At 43.2% G+C, this 17216-nt stretch overlaps 1 protein-coding gene and 1 long non-coding RNA gene across 4 annotated transcripts in view; both read right to left on the bottom strand.

Annotated features, from left to right (window-relative positions):
* LEKR1 (leucine, glutamate and lysine rich 1) overlaps nt 1-6334 on the bottom strand; it is a 195228-nt gene extending 188894 nt beyond the window's left edge. For 2 of the 3 annotated variants that reach the window (XM_073674775.1, XM_073674777.1), the window contains exons 1-2: nt 6213-6334; nt 4654-4745 (exon numbers count right to left, since the gene is read on the bottom strand). The gene's annotated coding sequence lies outside the window, so the exon portion shown is untranslated. Of the gene's footprint in view, nt 1-4653; nt 4746-6135 lie in introns of all 3 variants that reach the window. The other variant, XM_073674776.1, reaches the window with a different exon arrangement.
* A 4218-nt stretch (nt 6335-10552) lies between these two features.
* The window catches only part of LOC141258063 (uncharacterized), a 28384-nt gene continuing 21720 nt past the window's right edge, over nt 10553-17216 (bottom strand). The window contains exon 3 of the long non-coding RNA XR_012318185.1: nt 10553-11235. This is a non-coding gene — a long non-coding RNA (uncharacterized lncRNA). The remainder of the gene's footprint in view (nt 11236-17216) is intronic.

The raw sequence follows: 17216 nt of genomic DNA, 5'->3' as shown, positions 1-17216 counted from the left end.
TTAAATGTCCACAAGATATTAATAATCATACAATAAATAATAATAATAATAATAGTCATACATATCTGTCCAATATACACTGTGTGCAGAATTATTAGGCAAATGCGTATTTTGATCACATGATACTTTTTATACATGTTGTCCTACTCCACGCTGCATAGTCTTGAGCCAACTACCAATTAAGTAAATTTGGTGATGTGCATCTCTGTAATGAGGAGGGTGTTGTCTAATGACATCAACACCCTATATAAGGTGTGCTTAATTATTAGGCAACTTCCTTTCCTGCTTAATTATTAGGAAACTTCCTTTCCTTTGGCAAAATGGGTCAGAAGAGAGATTTGACAGGCTCTGAAAAGTCCAAAATTGTGAGATGTCTTGCAGAGGGATGCAACAGTCTTGAAATTTCCAAACTTTTGAAGTGTGATCACCGAACAAACAAGCGTTTCATGGCAAATAGCCAACAGGGTCGCAAGAAGCGTGTTGGCCAAAAAAGGCACAAAATAACTGCCCATGAATTGAGGAAAATCAAGCGTGAAGCTGCCAAGATGCCATTCGCCACCAGTTTTGCCATATTTCAGAGCTGCAACATTACTGGAGTATCAAAAAGCACAAGGTGTGCGATACTCAGGGACATGGCCAAGGTAAGGAAGGCTGAAAAATGACCACCTTTGAACAAGAAACATAAGATAAAACATCAAGAATGGGCCAAGAAATATCTTAAGACTGATTTTTCAAAGGTTTTATGGACTGATGAAATGAGAGTGACTCTTGATGGGCCAGATGGATGGGCCAGAGGCTGGATCAGTAAAGGGCAGAGAGCTCCACTCCAACTCAGACACCAGCAAGGTGGAGGTGGGGTACTGGTATGGCCTGGTATCATCAAAGATGAACTTGTGGGAACTTTTCGGGTTGAGGATGGAGTGAAGCTCAACTCCCAGACCTACTGCCAGTTTCTGGAAGACAACTTCTTCAAGCAGTGGTAAGGAAGAAGTCGGTATCGTTCAAGAAAAACATGATTTTCATGCAGGACAATGCTCCATCACATGCATCCAACTACTCCACAGCGTGGCTGGCCAGTAAAGGTCTAAAAGAAGAAAAAATAATGACATGGGCCCCTTGTTCACCTGATCTGAACCCCATAGAGAACCTGTGGTCCATCATAAAATGTGAGATCTACAGGGAGGGAAAACAGTACACCTCTGGGAACAGTGTCTGGGAGGCTGTGGTGGCTGCTGCACGCAATGTTGATCGAAAACAGATCAAGGAACTGACAGAATCTATGGATGGAAGGCGGCTGAGTGTCATCATAAAGAAAGGTGGCTATATTGATCACTAATTTTTTTGGTTTTTGTTTTTGCATGTCAGAAATGTTTATTTTTAAATTTTGTGCACTGATATTGGTTTACCTGGTGAAAATAAACTAGTGAGATGGGATTATATTTGGTTTTTATTAAGTTGCCTAATAATTCTGCACAGTAATAGTTACCTGCACGAACAGATATCCTCCTAAGATAGCCAAATCTAAAAAAAAACACTCCAACTTCCAAAAATATTAAGCTTGGATATTTATGAGTCTTTTGGGTTGATTGAGAACATAGTTGTTGATCAATAATAAAAATAAACCTCTAAAATACAACTTGCCTAATAATTCTGCACACAGTGTAGTAAAGTGAGCAACTCTGCAAAAATATTATTTCTGCTGTAAAACATGAAAACATCGCACCGTGGTATAATAATAGAATTTTAATTGTAAAGAGAGACTACAACTCCCAGCATATTGTTAGAGAAGTGCAGGAGTGCCAGAACTTGCTTATGCTCAGGAATGATGGCGCAATATGAATATATATAATACTATCAGACATAATATGGTGTATAGTATGTGTAAAGTGGTGTGAGAGTGGCCGGCTGATTGTGCGACGTCCGTCCGAGGCACGGCCTTTTACCGCTCCTGTGTGAATGAACCATCTCCATGGTGACTACTGACAATGACAGAATGCCAATGTCCTCTTGCACTTTCTGAAAATCTATTCCTATGGTCACACAGCAGCAGCCAGACGTCTTCATGGAGCTGGCAAGTAAAGGAGACGAGAAGGAGTTTTGCCTGTGTTACAGCTTAGAACAAGAAAGGCTGATCACCATGAAAGCCCGAATTGTACTGTACACTGAATATCCTTCCTTCTAACACCATCTACGGAAAAAGTGACGATCTAGGACATCTGAGGAGGGATGTGTGCAGGACTGCTGACACTTCATCCTATATTTCAATTAAAGGGCTCGTCCGTTCTATTTTTCAAACCACTCGGAATGGTGTATAATAGCAAAAGAAGTAATGCTCACATCACGTCTGTACCGAAATCCGCATGTGTGGAGCATGCTCAGGAGATGAGCAGATGCCTGCTGTGCTACACAGTCAGCATCTGCCTGCAAAAGCAGAGAGCGGGTCACACTCCAAATGCTGCTCTTTAAACATTTAGATGCAGCTCTCAATCACGCATTTAAAGGGAATCTCTCACCAGATTTTTGCTACCCATCTAAGAGCAGCATGATGTAGGGCCAGAGACCCTGATTCCAGCGATGTGTCACTTACTGGGCTGCTTGCTGCAGTTTTGATAAAATCACTGTTTTCTCTGCCGCAGATACAGCAGTTCTCTGAATGTTGAACTCTGTATAACCCCGCCCACACCACTGATTGGCAGCTTTATGTGTACATTGAAAGAAAGTAACCAATCAGTTGTGAGGGCGGAGTTATACAAAGCAGGAGGACTATTGAGCATGAAACATGGCACGAGTCAACTAGTCCCCTAATGGTAATCTCCTGCTGATTTGATTAAAACAACACACAGCCAAGCAAGTGACACATCACTGGAATCAGGGTCTCTGATCCTACATCATGTTGGTCTCAGATTACAGAACAAAACCTTGCTGACAGATTGCCTTTAAATGGTGCGATTGTGGTGTGTGAATGGGCTGTTGAAGGCTCCAATTGCTGCCATCTTTGTACTCTCGTGAAGTCCAGCCACAGGCTGGTCTTCATAGGAAACTATCATTTCCACTGTATACAGCAATAAAGCAGTCATGAAGTATATAGTACAAGTGATCAAAGGATCACAGTCTATTGAAAGGGGATAAAAACAATAAACTAAACAATACAACATTTTTTAAAAAAAATCTAAGAAAAGAATGTAAAACAGTAAAAATACAAAACACCCTTGTTACCAGTTGAAAAAGAAACAAATACAAAAAAATAAACATTTTTGGTATCACTGTAAAATTCTGATCTATCAAAATATAAAAGTAATTAACCTGTAAACACTGTAAACGAATAAATAAAAGTGGCAGAATTGCTATTTTTCTGTCGCTTCACCTCTCTCATAAAATGCAAAAGCAACCAAAAAGGTATCAATAAAAATGACAGGTCGCCACGCAAAAATCAAGCCCCCCCACATCTGCATTGATGGACAAATAAAAAGTTACAGATCCCAGAAAATAGCAACACAAACTATTTTTCTTTTTTTACAAAGTTCTGAATTTTTTTAACCACTAAAATAAAAGAAAAGAACCATGTTTGGTATTGCTGTATTTGTCCTGTCCTGAAGAATCATATTACTAGATTATTTTTACTGCCTAATAAAGGCAGGTATTTTATTTTGTATTAATACGGACTCAACAGTCTGCCCCCGGGATAAAGGTACAGATAGTTCTGTGATCTTGTTTCTTCCTGATGATGAAGGTACAGATAGTGCTGTGATCTTGTTTCTTCCCGATGATGAAGGTACAGATAGTGCTATGTTCTTGTCTCTTCCCAATGATGAAGGTACAGATAGTGCTGTGTTCTGTCGCTTCCCGATGACGAAGGTACAGAAAGTGATATGTTCTTGTCTCGTCCCAATGATGAAGGTACAAATAGTGCTGTGTTCTCTCTTCCTGATGATGAAGGTACAGATAGTACTGTGTTCTTGTCTCTTCCCAATGATGAAGGTACAGAAAGTGATATGTTCTTGTCTCTTTCCAGTGATGAAGGTACAGAAACTGATATGTTCTTGCCTCATCCCAATGATGAAGGTACAAATAGTGCTGTGTTCTGTCTCTTCCCGATGATGAAGGTACAGATATTGCTGTGTTCTTGTCTCTTCCCGATGGTGAAGGTATAGATAGTGTTGCGTTCTTGTCTCTTCCCGATGATGAAGGTATAGATAGTGCTGTATTCTTGTCTCTTCCCGATGATGTAGGTACAGATAGTGCTGTGTTCTTGTCTCTTCTTGGTGATGAACGTACAGATAGTGTTGTGTTCTCTGTGTTAGTGGTGATACTGATGGTACTGTCTCCCCCTCTCTCTTGATAGTACTTCTTGCTAGTAATAATGAAGACATCGAGAATACTTCCTGCCTGTCTTACTTTGTAATATAAGGTTATGGATATTGTAATTTTAAATATGTTGTAATAAAAAGGATAAAATGCCCTAAAGTTAACAGTATTATTCTAATGAGGAAAATACATGCTTATAAACAGCCTAGAAGACATCTGGCCGGGTTGCTGCATGACAATATAATTTTCCCATGAATAATAGGGGGGGGGGGGGGGGCACAAGAGACCAGCAATTTTGTGGTTAATTCCTTTCCTTCCTGCTCATTTGCAAGATCCAAACCCTCGTACCTATCAAAATTCAACAGAGAGAGGAGCCGCGCCGTACAGCAGACTTGTCAGCATGTTCTCTCTTCCCAAACTGGAACTCGGGACACTGAAGCCTATTAGGGACAAAACCAGAAAGTTCAATTTAACCCCTTTTTGCCATGGTGTCAACATATAAAGTCTATTTACAAACAGCAAAAAAAAACATTACTCATCTCCTCTTTACCTCCACTGCCCAGCCCTGACCCTCTAGCAGCCCACCATGTCTTTGTTAAAGACACACTCTGAGTGACAGATGAGTTGGCAACCCTAAGTGACAGTGACAGATGAGTGGGCATCCTCTAAGTGACAGATGAGTGGGCACACCCTAAGTGACAGATGAATGGGCACACCCTAAGTGACAGATGAATGGGCACCCTCTGAGTGACAGATGAGTGGGCACCCCCTGAGTGACAGTGACAGATAAGTGGGCATCCCCTGAGTGACAGTGACAGATAAGTGGGCACCCCGTGAGTGACAGTGGCAAATGAGTGGGCACACCCTGAATGACAGATGAGTGGGCACCCTCTGAATGACAGATGAGTGGGCACCCCCTGAGTGACAGTGGCAGATGAGTGGGCACCCCCTGAATGACAGTGACAGATGAGTGGGCACACCATGAGTGACAGATGAGTGGGCACCCCCTGAGTGACAGATGAGTGGGCACCACCTGAGTGACAGTAACAGATGAGTGGGCACACCCTGAATGACAGATGAGTAGGCACCCTCTGAGTGACAGATGAGTGGGACCCCCTGAGTGACAGTGGCAGATGAGAGGGCACCCCCTGAGTGACAGATGAGTGTGCACTCCCTGAGTGACAGATGAGTGTGCACTCCATGAGTGACAGATGACTGGGCACCGCCTGAGTGACAGGTGAGTGGACACACCCTAAGTGACAGATGAGGCAGCACCGCCTGAGTGACAGATGAGTGGACACACCCTGAGTGACAGATGAGTGAGCACCGCCTGAGTGACAGATGAGTGGGCACCGCCTGAGTGACAGTGACAGATGAGTGAGCACACCATGAGTGACAGATGAGTGGGCACACCCTGAGTGACAGATGAGTGGACACACCCTGAGTGACAGATGAGTGGACACACCCTGAGTGACAGTGACAGATGAGTGGGCACACCATGAGTGACAGATGAGTGGGCACCCCCTGAGTGACAGTGACAGATGAGTGAGCACCCCCTGAGTGACAGATGAGTGCGCACCCCCTGAGTGACAGATGAGTGGGCACAACCCGAGTGACAGATGAGTGGGCACACCCTGAGTGACAGATGAGTGGACACAGCCTGAGCGACAGATGAGTGGGCACAGCCTGAGTGACAGTGACAGATGAGTGGGCACCCCTTGCTGCTCCCACACACTTGTAGCTGGATGGTGGGGTCACCTCAGTGCCTTTCTTAGGACAAGCAGCACAGCCCCCACCCGTATACCAGCCCGTGCCCGCTGTACTCCCCACCTGCAGGATCCTGTATTATACCGCCATGTGATGGTCAGTACCGGAGATCGTGTATCGTGTATGACGGATCCACATACCGTGTGTCACGGGACAGGCGCCGGCAGCGGACAGCACTGACGAGAAACCCATGTGTTAGTTGCCGAGGCTGAGCGTCTCCCGTTGTCATGGATACGCCGTCCAAACCATAAAAAGCTCCACTAAGGAGGAGGAGTCGCGTCACGTGTGGCAGCTTGAGGTGGTTGGCGGAAGTGGCGCAGTGGTTGGCAGCGGGCTCTAAGCGTAGTCAGGGAAAGGAATGTCAGTGCAAGTATGAGGGAGACGCTGTAGAGGGTGCCGCAGATAGAATAGCGGATTACTGATGATCCCATTCCCTACCAATGGTCCTGTAGCTCTGATCATTAGCAGCTGCACAGAGGCCCTGTGGCTCCCTAGTGCTCAAGTGCGCTCCAGTCTGCTGCTGTAGTTGGGTCCGTTTGTGGACATATTCCCTGGTGGTCTGCTAGAGCCCTGCTTTATTCTTGAGGCATGTTCACACCACACCTTTATTCCAGCGACTGATTCGCTGAGTTTCTCTAGGCGAAGCTGCAATGCCGGCGGTCTTTTTCCAGAAGCGCCACAGGCGTCCATTTCCATTATATTGTTGAGCGGCTTCCTGAAGAATGAACATGTTACTTCTTTTAACTTCTTCACAGTTTCCAAACCTGAGTGATTAGGAGTGACCTGAGGCGGATGTGCTCAGCGAGGTAGCGGCTGTGTGTTAGTTTGGTTTAGATTCAGGCGGAATCCGCATAGAATAGCCGTGTGCAAGCACCCTCATAGAACCCTCATAGCTCCCTCCTAGGACCCTCATAGCATCCTCCTAGGACCCTCATAGAACCCTCATAGCACCCTCATAGAACCCCCATAGCATCCTCATAGGACCCTCATAGCACCCTCATAGAACCCCCATAGCATCCTCATAGCAATCTCCTAGGACCCTCATAGCACCCTCATAGAATCTTATAGAACACGGCCATTAGTGGGGGATCCAGAATGGAAGCCTTGTAGAGGCGGAAAGCTATCAGCGCGTTACGGTGGGTTCTGCCTCCTGTGGTTACAGCCCTTGCTGCTCTCTGTGTTTAATCTTTCCACAGATATTGCCTTCTCTTCATATGTGAACATTTGTATTTTTTAGCAGGACCTTTGCATTTACCATGTTATTTATTGTAAAATGAATAAATGGGCAAAAAAACAATTCTGCCATTGTTTTTGGGTTTTGTCTTTAGTATTTGCTGTGGGGTAAAAACAACACTCAAGGTACTCTGGCACCCCCGCCTCATTATCAGTGGGGGTGCCTGTCAACGGACCCCACCAATCATACATGTATCACCTATCCTGTGGGAAGCTGATAACTGATGTTCATTGGACAAAGTCGTTAAACCAATTTAAGTATTAACATGTCAGCCATGGAGTCTTCATTAGGTCCAGCTCTTGGAAATGTATAAATAAAGCCGAATTCAGGTGTCGGTGAAATACCGTCTGTGTATGGATTGTGATGTATGATTGGCCAAGAGTCTCCTGACCCGTACTCAGCAGCATCATATATGACGGTTAGAGTTCAGTGCCAGTCTGTACATCACTGTACACGGACTGTGTTACACTGACGCCTGATCTCAGCCTAAGACTACATGCTGCAGTTACATCTAATGATAGTGAATGTTGGAATCTACAAGGGTTGGTTATCTGCTATTAGGTTGTGGATTCAGCAACTTGCATAGTTCAGTGCAACCACATTCACAATTGTTACTTGCATTGTAGTAGCACAACATTGTGATTCTATTTTGCGGGACTACAAGTCACCATAGTCTAAATCAGGGGGTCGGGAACCTTTTTTCTGCCAAGGGTCATTTGGATATTTATACCACCATTCGGAACCGTACAAAGTCGTCACCTTGAAAATTAACCTGCTATATTTGGTCAAATATTTAATTATCTCACCCCTAATATGACGGCTGGAGCAGCTTCGCTTTGGTGCAGCTGTGATGTTAGGTGTTATGTAAGATGTTTCTACTTGTAACTGCTTTTCCAGATTTGCATCAGTCTGGAACGCAGATGACCCTTTGTGTCGATACATTTTGTAAAGATCTCGCAGCAGTGAGTTGTACCGAACACAGATGTATATTACACTGCAGGTCTCCTCACAGCGGGAAATTCATCGCTGCTCATGTTACATTTACAGAATGTAAGCAGTAGGAGGTCTGCAGTATATACATCGCATAGGAGACATCGAGACTGCTGCATACAACATATAGGAGATATTGAGGCTGCTGTATATACATCACATAGGAGACATTGAGACTGCTGTATATACATCACATAGGAGACATTGAGGCTGATGTATATATATCACAGTAGATATTGAGGCTGATGTATATACATCACATAGGAGACATTGAGATTGCTGTATATACATCACATAGGAGACATTGAGACTGCTGTATATACATCATATAGGAGACATTGAGACTGCTGTATATACATCACATACTAGACATTGAGGCTGCTATATATACATCACATAGTAGATAATGAGGCTGATGTATATACATCACATAGGAGACATTGAGATTGCTGTATATTCATCACATAGGAGACATTGAGACTGCTGTATATATATCACATAGGAAACATAGAGACTGCTATATATACATCACATAGGAGACATTGAGGCTGATGTATATACATCACAGTAGATATTGAGGCTGATGTATATACATCACATAGACATTGAGACTGCTGTATATACATCACATAGGAGACCTTGAGGCTAATGTATATACATCATATAGAAGATATTGAGACTGCTGTATATACATCACATAGCAGACATTGAGGCAGATGTATATACATCACATAGAAGACATTGAGACTGCTGTATATACATCAGATAGGAGACATTGAGACTGCTGTATATACATCACATAGGAGACATTGAGACAGCTGTATATACATCACATAGGACACATTGGGGATGGAGTATATACATCACAGGAGACATGGTGCTGCGGTATATACATCACAGCACATTTTCCTCCTCTCCATACTATCTTTACCTCCCCTTTATTTATATTTGTAAATAGTTAAAAATTCAGTAAAAAATATTGAAACACAAAATGAAGAATGCTCTATACATGACCTTTTTTCCTTAGAATGATATGTTACAAAATTAAAAACCGCCACCAAACAGTACCGTAACTATAAACTTCGGGGCCCCGGGGCAAAACTTCATAGTGGGGCCCCTCAACATTTCAATCACTAGAGGTTGTGCGGAACGTGGTGAAGCCTGCTACACATTGTTGTATACAACACACAGGCTTCACCACGTTCCGCAAGACCTTTAATAGATTTTGTTGTTTATGATACAAGTTTTAGAAGTTAAATAGTCAGTGAATGTGTTTGGAAAATTAATAAGGTGAATAATTCCAAATATTGCCCAATTTTCAAATAACTGTATTTGTTTATTAAATAGCAGGGCTTCTCACAGAGATATTTGTGTCTGCTGAGACTGTCTCCTCTCAATGATGCTGAGAGTTTGTTACAGTCAGTGTGCACTGTGCCTGCCTTGCCAACTCTCTGTGATCTCCAGACTAAGGCTGTATGCCCACGATGCGTTTTTTAAGCGTTTCCGCAGCTGCAGAAACGCTTAAAAAACGCATGGTAGAAGGCCTGCCATGTTCCCCAATGATAATCCGCATGTGCTGTGCACATGCTGCGGAGATTTCCGCTGCGGATTATCATTGCAGAAAAAAACGCAGCACTACCAATTATTTTGCGGAAGTGCTGCATTTTCGCCGCCATTGACTTGCATTAGAACGCGCCAATTCCGCCAGACTGCATCTGTACTTGCGTAATTGGCGCGTTCTACCCGGGTGTGGAGGAGAGGAGAGTTTCATCCACACCCAGGTACCATTAAAAAAAGCGGTAAAAAAAGAATAAAATAAAAAATAAATATATACTTACCTTCTGGCGGCCCTCGCTGCGCTCCTCCTTGCTTCCCGGCACTTCGCGATGGAATGAAGGACCTGCGCTGACGTCAGAGTCATGTGACGGGTCACGCGACGCTGACGTCGGCAGGTCCTTCACTCTACCACTGCCGGCAGCCGGGACGGTGAAGCAAGACAGCGCGGGCCATCGGAGGGTAAGTATACATTTATTTTTTTATTTTTTGACATTCTCTCGGTCACACTATATAAATCCATACTGTTTGCATGGATTTATATAGTGTGACTGAGTTGTCAAGCACTTTCCAAGTGATGCTAAAATCGCTTGGAAAGCGCTTGTCAACCCGCATGCGGAAATGCAAGTGAAGAACGCTTCACATCCGCTTGTCCCTGGCAGGAAAATGCATGTACAATCCGCATGTACAATCCGCATGCGTTTTTTTTATGCCAGGGAGATGCAGAAACGCTCAGGAAAAAATCCTGAGCATTTCTGCATCGTGGGCACATAGCACAAGATTTGTAACAATATGTTAGGCTATGAGACTCTCCAGGCCAGTGCAGGTTTCCATTCATTGACAGCTGGCAGAGCTCCTGGAAATTATTGAAATGATAGTCTCTCCTGTCCTCAGGGTGACATTGTCTGACAGGAATATAGGAGCTGGGTATTTTATGAAAAATTAAAGTATTAAAATACAATTTTTTACCATCAGTTTGGGGCCCCTTGGGTGGTTGGGGCACCGGGGCAGTGCCCCGGTTGTAGTTACGGCCCTGCCACCAAACCTCTTGTGAAAAAGCAATAAAAACATTTAATATTTACATGCATATAAAAATGCAAAAAAATTGTGTGCGACTTTTCAAAAACGCGTGTGGGAAATCACAATTAATGTCATGAATGGGCCTAGAAAAGCTGATTGTGTATTTTTTACATCCCCTCCAGAAGTGCGTGCAGCGAATAGATCTCACTTTGTAGTTTTCTTAAGGAACCATGTGTGGTGCATGTCTCAAGGTGCAGGAAGACGAGGAAGGATGCACCGAAGAGGAATGTGGTTTCTTTTCTGCTGGAGAGTTCCTTGAAATTCCTTGAGTGTCTCCGCTGGATATAGTAATAAATGCTGCACACCTGCGCAAACACATACAAAGAGGAATGTAAGTACAGCTAGCAGCCGGCAGGAAAACTTAATAGAACAGATGTACTGTGTGCAGAGGATATTTTGCAATGTAGTGTCCTTATCTCCTAGGATCAGCAGGACCTGGTGAATAAAGCAACATATGTATTCTTCGAATAAATATTCTTGATAGCAAAAAAAAAAAAAGATTGTAAGCTTACAGTGCTTTTTGAATCCCTTGGCCAGCAAACAAAGCAGATGACTACATGAACACTTTTGATGTTCTTGATTGTTTTATATGCAGAGCCTTGAAAAATTATTAATACCCCTTGAACTGTTCAACATTTTTTCATGTTACACCCACAAACTTAAATGTATTTTATGCGATGTACCAATACAAAGTAGTATGTATTTCTGAAGTGTAAAGGAAATGATACATGGTTACCTAAATATTTTAAAAATATAAATCTGAAAATGTGCATTTGCATTCAAATCCCCCGAGTCAATATTTTGTAGGACCACCTTCCGCTGCAATTATTGCTGCAAGTCTTTTATGGTATGTCTCTACCAGCTTAGCACATCTAGAGCCTGACATGTTTATCGATTTTTCTTTACAAACTAGCTGTATAACTGAGTGAGATTGGATGGAGGCGTCTGTGAACAGCAATTTTCAAGTCTTGCCACAGATTCTCAATGGGATTTAGGTCAGGACTGTGACTGGGCCATTCCCACACATGAATATGCTTTGATCTAAACCATTTCTTTGTAGCTCTGACAGTTTGTTTATGGTCCTTGTCCTGCTGGAAGGTGAACCTATGCCCCAGTCTCAAGTCTTTTGCAGCCTCTTAGGCTATGTTCACACACATTGTTTTTTTTTTCTGCTGCAAATCTGCTGCTAACTTTTCTTTGGCAGGAAAACAGCTGCATAAAAAACGTAGGTTTAGTTGTGTTTATTGTTGCGTTATTTGCTGCGTTTTTTTTGACCACCCATTACTTCCTATGGGTGGAAAAATGCAGAAAATACGCAGCAGAAAACGCACCTGATATGCAGGTTAATAGCGCTCTAAAGCCACCGCACTGAAAGCTTGGCTACCAGGAGGAAATGAACTTTATTCCTCCTGGCAGCCTCTGGTTTTCAGTCACCGCTTAGTACACAATGAGCGGTAGCTGTAACCACGCCCCGGCACTGACTGACAGCCGGCTCTGCAGTGCTTGAGTACTGGCTTGGCTGTCAGTCAGTGCTGTGGCGTGATTATCGGCTGCCACTCACTATGTACTCTGGAGAGGGGAGGAGGAGTGAGGAAACAGGACTGGGTAGCCAAGTTTTTACCTCACCACATAGCCTGAATCAGATCTACATTTTGCAGGGCTGCTGTATACTGTACTCCATGCTGGTGCTGCGTTTCTCTGTGTGCAAATGAAGAGCAGGAATACATCCCAACATGCTGTGATGTGTATGGGAGATATCACCGCAGCCAGTCCTCTCCCACCAGCTCAGTCAATTGCAAATTAAGAGACATATCGTGAAGAGTAGAAAACTGGTGAAAATGCAGGATACAAGTCCTATAATGACTATAAATACTGTTATTCCTCATGTACACACAGGACATTTTATTCTTCAAAGATACTTCAAAGTAAAGTTCGTATGTTCTCCCCGTGTTTGTGTGGGATTCCTCGAGATTCTCCGGTTTCTCTCCACGCTCCAAAGATATACTGACAGGGAATAGATTTTGAGTCCCAATGGGGACAGTGATGTTAATGCCAGTAAAGTGTCGAAGAATATGATGGCGCTATATAAGTAAGCATAAATAATAATGAGCAGAAAACTCCATTAAGACCTTATTTCTGTACACTAGTTCTGTCCAGTTGCTTTTCTGTGTCTAAGGTGGACTCAGCTGATGCTAAGGCGTGCACACTATGTAAGAGTGCAGCATCCATTGCCGTATTAGAAAACACTGCATGATCACAGGGTGAATGGGAACGATCCTAAAGAAATGTATTTCCATGAGTTCTGCCTGTCTCCCTGTGGCGTTTCTGTACCATGCTGGAAGGAAAAAAGCTGAAATCAATAGATAAATGGAAACAAGTCCTAAGAGAAACAGCAGTATAGAGTGCCTGATGTGCCCCTGTGCAGATATGGGCAGTAATTGGTATAATTCACTTGATGCACTCAGTACAGAAAAAAACAGCATATCCTCATTCATTAACCAAACTACCCAGTTTATTATTATATAGAGCATACATGTCAAACTCTGGCTCTTGGGCCAAATCTGGCCCGCAGGGTGATTATATTTGGCCCACGACACCAGAACCACCAGGCCATTATACTGTATGGAGGACTTTGTGGGGCCCATTATACTGTATGTAAAGCTATGTGGGGCCCATTATTCTGTATGGAGGACTATGTGGGGCCCATTATATTATTTGGAGGACTATGTGGGACCCATTATACTGAATACTGGTTGTCCAAGTTTCTCATTTTGGCCCTCTGTGTGTTTGAGTTTGACATCCCTGCTATAGAGAGGTAAATTTGTGAATGAGGGTAGTGTAATATTTGCATGCAGGTAAAAAGTGGGGCCCCCAAAGTTAATATTACTAGTGGTCCCTTGGCACCCCAGTCAGACACTGAATACACACCCAAGATAAAGATCAGAGGCTGGCATGTGATTATGGCACACAGACAGCTCATTGATCACAGTGGGCACCATGTTGTGCTTCATTTCACCTGTTGCAAAATGAAGGAGTGTCTCCCTTCAATAATAAGGGTCCATGGCAGGGGGTCATGCTGCAGGACAGCTAGTTAACTAGGTTACCTACTAAGGGACAGAGGTTGATGAATTTGGACAACACTATATAATAGCAAGAGTAGCCATATTCTTCACTCTTAAAGGCAATTCCCAAAAATGTTTCAAAATATCTCAATAGCATTAGACAATTTGTAATCCAAATTATGTGATTAGTTCAATTCCTCATGTATAATAGCATCAATAAGTGTCAGAAGAGAATGAATGTGTATAATTATAATGTACGTTCATATCAGGCGCCACACCTTTCGCTTCTTACTGCATATGTCAATCTTTTCGTTGTCATGTGTCAGCTTTTTATTGTTGCTGCACTCTCCTTGCCCTCAACCATCATATTTTACAGATGTGATAACCGGCCACGTGTCTTCATACTTTCAAGCTGTTGTCTTGTGCAATTAATGAGGTTACGGCAAAGGCCATTACTAGGATTATGGGCTATTGTTTTGACGTCAAATCGTATTGCTGTAAAGACTTTGTGACATCTCTGCTTATTTTTAATGAGATTGCAAAACGTGTAATCTTCTAAGGTTTGAAGTGTATTCCTCACTGAACTTCCTTTAATTAGACCAGACTGTCTCTCCGCAGTTGCTTGGTCTGCTTGGACAGAGATGTACCTTTCAAGTTAGCCAATTGAACTGATAAGGAGAAACCTTTCCTGCTCTGTAATGCAGACTGGAATGCCGGTCAGACATTGGGAGAAATAATCCGCAGCCCTATAATTCTCTTATAGTCGTGGGCACACAAAAAGCTGTGGAAATTAGTACAAAACATAATTGTAGTACTTATATATGCACATACACATGATCTGTTCACACTAGCACTGTTTATAACATAGCCATGACACCCACACAGAACCTGTTTTAAAAGGAATCCACTTATAGTGAGAGGCTCTTTTGACTTACAGTAGGCCTTTCTGCCCTTAAAAACACCAGTAAGGCCTGGTTCACACTCTTCCTATGCTCTACACCGAGCATCACATCAGGTTTTGTGAATCTGAAAAACAGGATTCAGACAGAAACCCCAATGTAGCAATTCACTATAATATAACATAACATAGTAACATAGTTTTTAAAGCCGAATAAAGACTTGCGTCCATCAAGTTCGACCTATTAGTTCTGTAATTGCTAAAGTTGATCCAGAGGAGGGCAAAAACCTCAAATGATTTAGCCAATCTTCACCTGAGGAAAAATTCCCTCCCGACTCTGAAACCAGCAGTCAGAATAAATCCCTGTATCAACCTACTATTTTATTTTATTTTTAAGTATACGCTGAAATCTGCCTGGTATCTAGAAATGCATCCAGTCCCCGCTTGAACTGGTGTAGTGAATCCGACATTACCGTCTCCTCACTCAGTGAATTCCATATTCTCACTGCTCTTACCGTAAAGAACCCCTTCCTATGCTGGTGCTGAAACCTTTTCTCTTCCAGTCTTAGTGAATGCCCTCTAGTAACCGTAATATCCCTCCTTTTGAACAAATCCCGGGCAAGATCTCTATACTGTCCCCTAACATATTTGTACACATTTATTATGTCCCCCCTCAACCTTCTCTTTTCCAGGCTGAATAGTCCTAGTTTTGCCAACCTCTCTGGGTATTGCAGTCCCTCCATTCCCTTTATTAATTTTGTTGCCCTCCTTTGTACCTTTTCAGCATCACCATCTGCACCTACACTGCCCTGGGGGCCTGCTCCGCCTGTGGGGAGCAGAAACATCCCAGCTGCCATCCCATCACCCCCGGAGGTCTGCAGCAGCGCCGGTATTCATTACCGGGAACCACAGGTGGCGTCACGAGACAAACTTAACAAAAAACCCCTTTTAGAGAGTGACCCCAGAGGACGGGCCCGGGAGCCGACTGCCGTGACATCCTACAAAGAAGGTAAAGGCCCGGGTACCGAGTCCCCCATATCCCCCTGGGCGAGTCATACAATTTTCATAGTCATGAAAATACTGAAAAATCTTTAAAGGAGAAGGTGTGTCCAAACTTTTGGTCTGTACTGTACTTGTGGTCACACGCCCGCCGCTCCCATCGCCGGAGAATCCTCACAGTGCGCGTGATGTGAGGATTCACAAGTCTGCAGTCATAGAGTGACTGCAGACTTGTAGCCTAAGGCTGGACAACCCCTTTAAGGCATAACTGGGGGATCTTTTTGCCATTTCTAGTTAGGGTGGGGCTACATGACAAAACTGAGATCACGGTGTCCCATTGCATCTAAGGATTTTATACGTGTAACATTTGTACAGTATGATTTCCTGTCACTGATCACAAGTGCAATGAAAATCACTTGCAAGACTTCAAAGCAATACACACGTGACTTGTCTGAGAATGGCCGTTTTTGTTTTTACAGCCACCTCGCAACTTTAGAATAGTCACGTGACAGCAAGTAGCAAACAAATTGTACGTTTTTGGACTTGAGAATTGCCGTCATCTGACATGTCACAGTGTAGATCTCACTTTATGGTCCTGGCTCTAGCTTCATTCACATTTTGCCAGCCTTTTCTCCCTCCGGAGTCACAGTGCAGTGCCAGAGGGAATCTGATGTAAGAATAGACCCTGTAAGATCATTCACATTCATCTGATGTAGCAGTTGTTGTGTCTGACCCTTCAAAGAGCTGATCAGAGAAAGCTACATGTTGTGTTTGTCTATCCAGCTCACCAATATTGAAGTATAAAATGGTGAAAAAGCCTGATGACCAGTGAAGCTGTTTTGAGATCTGTTGGCATCAGTTCAAGCACAAAAGAAACTGATGTGAGTGGCCCAGATATATGGAAATACAGCTTCGACTAATAAAAGCTTGCAGTGTTAATAGTATAAAAATCCATGTTGTGTAGTAGAGTACAGTAGGGGACACTATGCAGCCATCACCTAGGCACTGTGTATATGATTTTCCCTAGGCAACAAGCATCATTTTGAAAATAAAGTTGTGCTTCTCTGGGAAGGAGCCAACTGTTGCTAGCAGAAGCAAGCATCCATTGTTGTGTGTCTTAACAATATAGTGTTCATTCTTATTGGGATTTGCACAGCGAGCTGTTCTTTTAGGCTTCTGTCACACTGTACTAGGGCAACACCTCGGGGGGAATATGTTGATAGGATTAATCTCGAATGGAGGAATGCAACATCTTCTACTATTTAAGCATACAACACAATATGTCGCCAACAGTCTTTCCTTGTAGATCAAGGTATGCATTTTTTTA

The sequence above is a fragment of the Phyllobates terribilis genome, unplaced genomic scaffold (assembly GCF_046119375.1).
Source record: "Phyllobates terribilis strain yellow unplaced genomic scaffold, ASM4611937v1 Scaffold_3__8_contigs__length_932513732, whole genome shotgun sequence".
In the NCBI taxonomy this organism is placed as follows: Eukaryota; Metazoa; Chordata; class Amphibia; order Anura; family Dendrobatidae; genus Phyllobates; species Phyllobates terribilis.
This window is presented reverse-complemented; position numbering and strand designations above follow the sequence as displayed.